Source organism: Gallus gallus, chromosome 1 (genome assembly GCF_016699485.2).
Source record: "Gallus gallus isolate bGalGal1 chromosome 1, bGalGal1.mat.broiler.GRCg7b, whole genome shotgun sequence".
Classification (NCBI taxonomy): Eukaryota; Metazoa; Chordata; class Aves; order Galliformes; family Phasianidae; genus Gallus; species Gallus gallus.
Genome location: NC_052532.1, coordinates 161,090,393 through 161,098,779, shown reverse-complemented (window position 1 = coordinate 161,098,779; position 8,387 = coordinate 161,090,393). Strand labels below are relative to the sequence as shown.

At 39.4% G+C, this 8,387-nt stretch overlaps 1 pseudogene; it reads left to right on the top strand.

Annotated features, from left to right (window-relative positions):
- Positions 1-208: 208 nt before the first annotated feature.
- LOC121109020 lies at positions 209-1,677 on the top strand (annotated as a pseudogene).
- Positions 1,678-8,387: the final 6,710 nt, after the last annotated feature.

Below are 8,387 nucleotides of genomic sequence, written 5' to 3'. Positions count from 1 at the left end.
CGCTGCAGAAACAGAGGAACTCAAAAGGCAATTAGAAAATGAAAAACACAATACAGCTCACCTATTAGAGGCTCTGAAGGAACAGACAAGATATAAGGATCATAGAGATATTGTTGCACATAGTTTGCCTCAAGAAAAAATCTATCCTCTAGAAGGATTGAAAAAAATTAAGGCAAGGCTAGACAAATTAGAGGTCTCCCCAGCCCAGATGCGTCCTTTGATAAAAACTGATTATACATTCGATGGCAGTGAGGATCTAGATCGTCAAATGAGTATTAAAGAGACTCCCTTCTCAGCCACCAAACTAGCAAAATTGAAAAAGGATTTTAGCCGCTCTCTAAAAGAATCTGAGACAGAATATGTATGGAGGGTTAGTTTCACTGGTGGAGACCAAATTCTGTTAACAGAAAAAGAAGCTGAAGGTTATTGGGGACCAGGACTATTTTTAACTACTGGCAAGAATCATGCTCTCTAGTCCTTAACACAGAGGGTTGCCTATTGGGCAGGTGGTCTCAACCCTCTAGAAAGGGAAGACCCTCTTGCCATTACTGGAACAGCTGATCAGTTAGTAGAAAGTGTTCAAAAGGCTGCCTGCCTCCAAATGATGTATGACAGTGAAAAAGGGGGGATTTGATTCAGATTGATTCCGCTTAATGAAAGAGGGTTTGATTTTGCAATTCTACCTGGACGGTTTAGATTCTGCTTGCATTCCACAGGAGCATTCTTTTGTGGTGAGAAAAACATAGGTGCCAGACTCCTTGTCGGCAAGATAAGGAGAACTGGAGGAGGGAGATAGGAGAAGAATTGGCCCCAGACTCCTTGTCAGCAGGGGGTCTGGGTTCTGTTTCGTGCTTACATTCCACAGGAGCATTCTTTTGTGGTAAGAAAGACATAGGTGCTATACTACTTGTCAGCAAGACAATGAGGAAGAGTGTTTACTTCATCCCATGGGACCACCAGATGGGGATGCGACCACCCAGAGGAGAATACAACGCATGCGCCGAAGGGGAGGGACTTGATTAATGAATATGTAGTGGGGTTCAACGTAACCTGTTAAATATGTATGAACTGGACTTACAAATATGTAACATTTCTGTGGACTGGTATGCAAGTTAGGAGGAGCTATCCCCCTTGCATCCAACTCTGCACAGTGTTGATTAAAACATACCTGATTTTATAACTACTTTGTGGTTATAGAGTTTGATTCCACAAGTCAACAGAAAGCTGCAGCCACACCATGAATCACCTATGATGATGACTGTTGATCCTGAGAGGATGACCCCTTTAATCAGGGGGCTTCCAGAGTCAATGAAACCCATAGGCATACAACTGCAAGGAAAGATACAGGCTTTATCTCAGGGAGAAAGAACCCAGGCAGAGTTAGAAGGAACTGTAACCTCTAACCATCTGCAGTCAGGATACAAAGTATGGACGTAGGGGGAGGTTGCCCAAGAGTTAATTAACTATGAGAGAAAATATGAACCAGTGGTTTCTTCCTCCAGTAAATTTGAGCCAAGGGGAGTGAGGATTGCAGCAGTCAGCCTTGCCCCCAGGCCACCTAGCCCAAAGCTCAGTGGGATTGAAAAGGTCTCATTTTCAGTAAAAACAGGTAGACAAAATATTGATCATAAATGTAATTGTCTCTGGATACTGGGCTGGCAAAAAGGCGTTCCATGAGATTTGATGAATGGATTACCCACAGTAAGATTAGAGAAATTAGTTAACTGGTGGCCAGAACAAAAGCTCAAGAAGCACAGGGAAAGCTGATACCTTCACTCCCCCGGCCCCCCGCCCCCCCCCCCCCCCCCCCCCCCCCCAGGTGAGCGGGAGGTGGTGAAAGGTGGATATATTAGAAAGCTCACAACAAAAGGACAAGACCCTCCAGTTAACACCTTCTGTCCCAAGGCCTCACCACTCTTGCTAGTTACTCCTGTGAGTCACAGTCCAGTGGCTGATAAGTCAGAGAAACACCCTTATCTCCCGGGCCAGCCTGTGTCGATTGACTCAGCTAACCTGAGGCCAGTTTCCCTAACCTTAACAAATATCCTTGGAAGGCTAAGGACACCCCAGGAAAAGGAATATAAACTCAACACTTGCTGAATTGCTCCCTCATTTTTTAACCACGTTAACAAAGCCCCCAAAAAGGGCAAGTCGGTGTCTTGTTTTATTTCACAGAAGATCCCCGTGGGACCTTGACTGAATGCAGAAAGGCTGATAGCTGATTTTAACCATTTGTGTTTTGTGACAGAAATACTGAAGACTTGATCGCACTATAATACTGAATATACCTCTTGATGACATATTTTGGTTGCAATAGTGCTATGTTTTGAGTTGTTGTGGGTGTGGGTGATGGCTGATATCAGTCCTTGGATCTGTTAAACTTCACACTTTGGGTTCAGAGTTTTTACAGGTCATCCTGGCTTACTGGTACTCACAGTGATACCCTTCCTTTTGACCCCCTCTTTCACCCCTTTTTGTATGATTTGCATGTAACTCCTCCATGGTGCTACTAAATTCCTAACAAGAATGAACAAGACTTCATGCAGAAATTATCCATTCATTTTAGTCATGTGATTTTTGCCTGCTGAATTTAGGAAGGATTTCTGCTGGTTCAGCCTTATATAAAGAAAAGATGTTTTAAGCAACATAAAATTATTCTTTCCCATTTTTCAGCAGTTTAGAACCTATTTATTTTATTCTGACCTGGCCTTATACGCATGGCATGTGTTGGACAGCTGGAGGATCAGGCCCAGCCAGCGTGGGATCATGAAAAACAGGTCAGAACAGCAAACATCTGACTGGAATGCATAAAGAGGCACCACATAGTATCAAATATTTCATAAGTACCAAATATTTTTTCAGATCACTGGCTGGCATACAAAATGACCAGAAAACCAAGACTGAAGACGTGGTGGATTTGAACATATGCATTCCACATGCAGAAGATGGCATTCCTATTTATTTATTTATTTATTTATTTTCAGTTGAAGGACACAAAAGGTAAGAAAAATGGTGAAATAACAGAAAATCTGCTCCAAGGAAAAGGCAGTATAAGAGAAAAGTAAACTTTTATTTTGAATGAGAGCCACTTTCTACTCCTTTTTTTTTTTTTTAATGTACTGTGCTGAGCCATTAATAAAATTACTAAGTTGAAGGTGTGCATTTTTCTGCATGCAAAGACATAAAATATGCAGTAACTATATATCTATAACAAAAAAAAAAAAAAAGAAAAAAAAGAAAGGTTTCTGGAGGCAAAATTGGTTACATAAATATCCAGTGGTAAAATGAAAGAAAAAAATACAAATTAAAAATTGCTTTGAAATATGGGCTACAAAAAGTACATCCAATATTCCTTCTATTAGTTCTTTTTTTGTATTTAGCTATTTTCAAGAGGTCAGAAGTTTGAGTGTAAATCTTAGTAGGGATACAGACAATGATTACATTGTCAAAATAGAACTGTTGTGTTTTGGTTTTTAATTCTCAGTTTAATGGCAATTCACCCTTCTGTTTTGAGAAAGGAGAAAGCTCAACAAACATACCTTCCGGAAAACTACAAAAGTTTATGAGGAAATTTATTTCTAAGAATTTAATCCAATTATTCAAAATGGCTCTGTTTCAATGCAGTAAAAATTAGATGTAAATTAATTAATTAATAATGTTTATTATATTTTATTAGATTTAAGATAATTAAATAACATATTTTTAGATTCTTGTCAATTTAGCACTGTGGTTATTATGAACACACTGAACTAATTTTCTGTCCTAGACAAAGTTGTTCAGCAACCTCAAAATTAGTCACAAAGGCTTTCATATTGAAATGTTTACCATGATAGCTGGTTACTGAGAGTGAGATGAATTGTGCTTTAAAAGCACCATTAAATAATTAATTTTGATATCTACAATTTTTGTTCTTTTCCATAAATGTGCTTTGGTAGAACAGTGAAAAGCTATTGGCATTGAAAAACTGAATATTGAAAAGTCCACATCTATTTTTTTCTTAACTTGGCTCTCTAGTCCTTTTTGTTTAAAAGTGAACCAAATATAAAGATACAAATCTTCTATGTTAGAAGTTTAATATCCTGTTTCCAAATTCTTGCATCACATCACCATTTATGTATGCTCTTGTAGAGCAAATGAAGGTAATGACAAAGCCTTTATTTAAGAAATAGGCACACGAGGGAAAGATATCAAAAAGAATCGACTCACCCCTCCCGGTAGCAGCGCGCAGGCAGAGCCGAGCTGAGGAATGTGTCCCTCCCCCGTTTGTACCGCCACGCCGCCGCACTCACACACTCACAGAGCCCACCCATTGGTTCAGGCTGTGACCCTGGAATTCCACTACACTCCACCCCTTCACAGCATGAACCAATGACTGAGCAGGTAGGGGGTGAGCCCCTGCAACCTGGTGGCCCAAGACACAATGCACATCGCGACGCATACACAACACCCGCCGCAATATAGGATGTCAAAACAATAAAGGCAATCAGTGGCAGTCCCCTTCACGGTTCTGTTGGGCCAGTACTTGATGTTCTTTCTCGAGGCGTATCTTTTTCAAGGACCAGTAGTGCTTCTGATTCATGCTCTCCAGTCCCCAGAAGTTCAGCAGTGCGTCACAGGGTGTCATGATGTTTCCTAATAAGCGTGTTTGAGTGATGTTGCTCCTGCCTGGCTCGCCAAAATGTAGAGCAAATGAAGGTAATGACAAAGCCTTTATTTAAGAAATAGGCACACGAGGGAAAGATATCAAAAAGAATCGACTCACCCCTCCCAGTAGCAGTGCGCAGGCAGAGCCGAGCTGAGGAATGTGTCCCTCCCCCGTTCGTACCGCCGCGCCGCCGCACTCACACACTCACAGAGCCCACCCATTGGTTCAGGCTGTGACCCTGGAATTCCACTACAGCTCTATATTGCTATTCACACTTGCATAATGATTTTATATATATGGCCAGTAAAAATACAGGAATTGTAATTATGCATGTGAGTTAAATATTTACATGCTCACATTTAAGATGTTATTGATTAAATCACACAGAAAATAGATAAAACTGAAAGATTAACCCATGCAAAACATATATTTGTTATTTACTGTAATATAATTGTCATGAAATAATCTCAATAACAATGATTAACTTGGATGTCAAATAAGCATAGGGAGAAAGTTATCTTAACAATTAAGAATCTAGTTAGGTGGACAGGATATCTCCATCAAGACCTTCAGAAGCATGTTTATTTTCCTTGATTACATGGAGATTAAATTTGTGTGTACTAGTGACTAGGTGATTCAGATGTGTGCCTGGTTTTAGACTACATATGTAGCACCATTGTGTAAGGATATCAAGTAAGCTATGAGCCAAACCAGCTCATGCAAGAGCTTTCACCCACTTCTAACAATGAACAGTCACTTACCTCTGTAGTGTAGGAACTGAAAATAATACAGAGGGTTTTTCCCATTGTACTAGAAAGGAGCTGAGGATTGGTGATGTAACAAGAAAAGGCCTACAATAATGGGAAATTAGGGAGTAAATTCTGACTGAAGCAGTCCATCTACATCTGCAGTCCTATTTGGATGCTAGGTACCCTCTTTATATTTCCCAAAGAAAGCCTGTCATTAAAATATTTTCACTAATGGTTGAGCAATTTTACAAAAGTAAATAAAATAAATTGCATTAAAAATATAGCTAATGTGTGCATAAAGTAAGAATACATCCTGGTAATTCCATACACTTTTTCTCTAACAACATTTCTTCCCTAATTTTCCTGTGATTACTAGAGTTGCAAAGATCCAAGTTTCCTCCCTATTGACTGAGTTGGAATTAATTCATGAGTTGTGTTGTAGTGTGCTTTCAGTCTTGTTTCAGCCAAACTTCATTTCCTCTTTTCCAAGTATTTTTCTAAGTAAGAATTTTGTACATAATGTGTAAGTGCTAAACAAAGCATTATAGTAGGCTAATAAAGTTATTAATCTTGAGACACACAGTAGGACAATTAGAATATTGTTATTGGTCTTCCTTAATTTGACCTTGAGAACAGACAAATTAAAGTCAGAAAAAGAACCTGAAATCTTGACATAGCAATTGTATGTCAGTACCAGCTTTGTGGCTTCAAGTCTGAGGTAGCTTGTATGCACCATCAATTAAATCTCAAAATCTTTTCTCTCTACCCTATCACAAGCTGAATGTGAAAACCATTGTGCTTAATTCTTACTGGCAAATACCTTCACATGTATTGGCAAACAGTCAGCTGCAGTTGAATAGAACAAAGCAGCTACTTGCAAAACTCAGCCAAGAGCCAATAACTGATATTCTTTCTTCTTTGCAGCTCACTAAAGGATTATGTCAAAAAAGTAAGACATATTTCAGAGATATTCCTGCATTACCATTCTTTTGTCTGTACATGCTCATGGAAGAACATCAGTTATTCCCTGGGCACAGAATGATTACTTGATCTATTCACTGAAGTGTCTGGGAAGCCCTAATGGGATCCCACACTGAAATTGTTATACTCTGCATGATGCTAATAAACTTGTCTTGGGTCCATTGAATTTGTTCTTGACAGTCTAATACTGTCTTTTTTTCAACCATGAATGTCTTCCACGACAAAAAATCTCAGTAGAGCAATAATACACAGAACAGAATAAAAATCCATATTTTCCATAGGCTACTTATATATAACTCCTTTGAACAGAATCTAAATGTGTGGTATTCTAAGCAAAAATTTTAGGATTGCCCCTTAATAATATGGCAAAACATACAAAGCTAATGGAAACAATGTTCCAACTTTCACAAAACTGATAGAATCATGAGGTCTTTCTGAAACTGTAAGCCAATGATAATGCATTGCTTCAGCTGTGAGCCTATAGTGAATGGAGAGAAGTTACAGGAGCCTTGTAGGAGGCAGGCTTGATGATTCTTGTGGGTTCTGTATAACTCAAGACATTCTATGATGCTATTATTTTATGTATGGTATGTATATAGTTTTCTAGATTTAGAAATCTGGGGTAAATATTTTCTTTAAAAAAATAAAAATCAATAAAAATTATCTTATTTTTTGGAGATTTCAGTGATTTATATATATATATATATTTCTGAAGAATCTTGGAACTAGCTTTGTCTACTTCCTTTGAAAGATAAAGGAAACTATTAATTCACAAAGAATGAGTGGATGTTGACATGCGGAATCAAACTCTATAACTCACATAAGGTTATAAAGAAGGTATGTTTATTACAGAGCCTGGTACAAGGGGATATCTCCTCCTAACTCATACTCTTGCTGGAGTTCTGAGAAATTATTATTAAATTGTCCCACGCTCTTGAACATGTGTCCTAAAAATGAGGTGGGGGTCTCTGGTTGTCACTGGATGGACACCAGTAGTCTACCTCTCTGTGGACTTCCAACCTTTTACAGGGGGTAGCCTGAACCAGCTCATACTGGTGTTCTGTTGAGCTGAGGCATGTCTCATTGTCCTATCTTCAGCAACAGGATGTCTATTCTTCTTTCTTATCTTTATTTGGCAGCCAATTTCCATGGACTCTACATTTTGTTCTTGAGCTTACGTATACACAAGCATCTTGCCCTTCATCTTATATCCATTCAAGTTATGTGGAAAGGATATTCTCACAATGTGGAAAAGCTGTTATCATGATTCAGTGGTGTCAACAGTTTATGGGCTGGTTCAGCCCAGTTCTGTGACTAGTGGGGCAGAGGGATTTTGCAAAATCTGCACCTCCAGAGAAGGGAAACAGGGGACCCCAAAATCATTAAAAACAGTGGCAACAATCTGAGGAGAAACAAACTAATTTACTAAATGTGGTATTGGAATGCAAGTTAACACACTACAATACAATATAATTAGAATTGAAGCAAAGAAATCAAACATAATGAGAGAAAGATTGTCCAAAAGCTGAAGGCCTTACACTAATGCTGAAGTGATGCGTATGGTCGGGATGAGCAGAAGGGAGGAGAGCAGCAGGGATGAGAGTCATCATCAGGTGACCTTGCCAGAAGTTATATCTCCTCTCTGATTGCAAAGCCCCCTGGGGTATGCAGTTCTTCTTCTCTTCTGGACAGGTGCCTGGAACTGGAGCATTAACTCTTTAACTCCCAGTGCACTACATGATGTGGAATACCGATAACCAAAAATCATAAAACCATAACAAGTGGTGAAGTGGGTTGAGAACCGTCTGACTGGCAATTCTCACAAGTTGTGATAGGTGGTATAGAGTCTAGTGGGAGGCCAGTGTTCCTCAGGGGTCAGTGATGGAGAGGAGCTCTGCAGAGAAAGACAAGGGGTCCAGGTGGATAATAGTTGAGCCAGCAGTGTGCCCTTGTGGCCAAGAAGGCAGGTGGTAACCTGGAATGCATTAAAAGGAGCATGGCCAGTAGGTCAA